The sequence below is a fragment of the Benincasa hispida genome, chromosome 1 (genome assembly GCF_027475165.1).
Source record: "Benincasa hispida cultivar pf3 chromosome 1, pf3_genome.v1.1, whole genome shotgun sequence".
Lineage (NCBI taxonomy): Eukaryota > Viridiplantae > Streptophyta > Magnoliopsida > Cucurbitales > Cucurbitaceae > Benincasa > Benincasa hispida.
In genome coordinates, this window is record NC_143478.1 from 39796412 (window position 1) to 39799168 (window position 2757).

Consider the following 2757-nt stretch of genomic DNA (forward strand, 5'->3'; position numbering starts at 1 on the left):
GGAATATTTTGGATGATTTTGGAGGGAGAAGACGAAATAAACAGTGGACGGAGGAAAAGGCAGAAGCGCTCGGATGAGAAAGAAGAAGAGGCGCAATGCAGTTTAATGGAGGAGGAAGTCGTTATCGGGTACACGATTACCTCAGTCAACGCTGCATGACTGCCACGACAGACTGTGCGTACCAGATCAACAAGAACTCGTGTACCCAGTACACGATTCAAGGTTAATCGTGAGTCGGGTACACGATTTAAAAACCTATTTTTGACAATACTTTCACTCTACCCCGTTTTTGTCATTATATATTAAAAAACATTATGTTTTTTTTTAAAAAAATATAATTATAAATTATTTCGACATGTAGATACTTCCGTCGCATGTTTTCATGGGTTCGACATTGACATGATGAGTGAATTGATACTTCTATTGCATTGTAGAAAATTTCATGAAACACTAAAAAAACGAAGAAAATGCCACTAATGTAAAACATAATATAAATAATAGATATGTTTGTTCGCACGAGATTTCAAGAGAAATTTATTTCGTGGAACATGAACTTTGTATTGTTTTTGTGGAAAGTGAGTACAATCTTTAATACATAGTATTTTGATGCTTTCAAAATAAACTATAATCTTTAAGTTGGTTGATCTTCTTGAATGATCGGCCTTTGGGCTTGTTGATCTTCTTGAAGGATCGATTTTTGGGCTTGATGATCTTCTTGGATGATCGTCCTTGGGCTTGTTGATCTTCTTAGAGGATCGACCTTTGGGGTTGTTGATCTTTTTGGAGGACTGGCCTTTGGACCGTTGATCTTCTTCGATGACCGACCTTTGGGCTTGTTGATCTTCTTGAACGATCGACCTTTGGGCTTGTTGATCTTCTTGGATGATCGACCTTTGAGCTTGTTGATCTTCTTAGAGGATCAGTGTTCGCACAAGGTTCTAGAGAAATTTGTTTCGTAGAGTTGAACTTGAGTTGGTATTGATGTTGAGGTTGATTTGATGCGATGTGGTTCGATCTTTAGTACTTGATCCTCTAATTCTCTCTCGGTTGAATGTGTACACTTGATGTTTAGAAGCAGGGCGTGTGGATATTCTTAAGCTTCGAGTCTTGGAAGAATGTTTGTATCTTCAAAGGACTTCAGTCTTCAAGCATGGTCTGAATACTTATATCTTCAAATAACTCCAGTCTTCAAAATGCTTGTATCTTCAAAGGACTTCAGTCTTCAAGCGTGGTTAGCTTCAGGAGTTAATGAGTTTCTATTTGTAGAGAATTCCCTATAAGCTCTCTGGAGTATAGAATTGCTGACCTCTCTAAATGAGGAGAGCTTTTTTATTTATAGAGTTCACAGGTGGGTTTGGGCTTGGTTGATCCATGGGTCTGGCTCTTTGGCCCAATTAATTGGACTTGGGCTTGGTTGGTTCATGGGTCTGACCTTTGGGCCCAATTAATCGGATTCAGGCCTAATTTGACATTTGGGTCAAATTCAGCCTATTTTTGGGCTTAGTTGGACTTTGACCCAAATAATAATATCAAATTGGGTCAAATTAATCTAATTTGATTCGACGGTCATGATAAAACCTTATGGCTTCATTGAAATTTGTCTTAACTTCAATTCAGGAATGTCAACTCTTAATTGAGCCCAAATTGAATGATTTGGAATTTTGTCATTAATTTAGTAAATGACGTTGCAACTTATGATTGGTCCAAAATTTCTCATTCAACAATGTTAACTTGTTTAAAAATTATAAAATGTTTATTTACTAATTTAATTAATTAATTATTTATTTGTTGCTTTTATAATGTTTCCAGAAATATCCATCGAAATCGACATTTTAAACATTTGAAACTTAAACTAATAAGTATATCAATTTAAATTTGAACTTTCGCAAGTGCATTGATTTATATCAACTTTCAGATTTTGTTTTAGAAACATGGTGTGTGACTTATAATTCCATATATTAAACTTCCAGATTGATATAAGTGACTTAATTTAGGCCCATTATTAAAATTACATTGGAAATCATCATGTGCCAATTCTTACAAGCGTGTAGACTTATTCAAATGTTTGATTAACATAATGTTACATTATTTAAAATATGTTTAAATAGTGTTAGACTATTTAAATATTTAAAAAATATTCTTCAAATATTTTTAAAAAATAAATATAAATTAAAAACGTTATACTATTTTTTCTTTTTAATAATATGGGTCAAGAAAATTGAATCTCTGGTTTTGAAGTAGATAGTACAAGTTTTACATCAGTTGAGTTGTGTTCGAGACATCTTAATGGGTCAGCTAATTCATTGATTTATGAACGATTAGAATTGATGCATGCACAATTTTTAAAAGAATTTCTATTGATAATCTGAATTGATTTATTTATAAAAGTTTAGGAGTTTAATTGATAAAACTATAAGGCTCATACAATGGAGGGTACTAAGCTGACACATATTTTTAATGTTCTAAGTAATATTAATTGTTAGATTTTTAAAAAATAGAAACTAAAAATGTTACACCATTTTTTTTCTTTTTGACAATATGGGGTGGGGAAATTTAATATATGATTTCGAAGTTAATAGTACAAGTTTTATCTAAGTTGAGTTATGTTTGAGACATCTTAATGGATTAGCTAATTAATTGATTTATAACTCTCGTTTCAGCACTACTGAGGGGGTTGGCTGGGCATAAGCAAAGATAAAAAATTACATTTATGAATTGGAAGATCGCAATTGGAGATAACTATAAATCGTAAGCTAG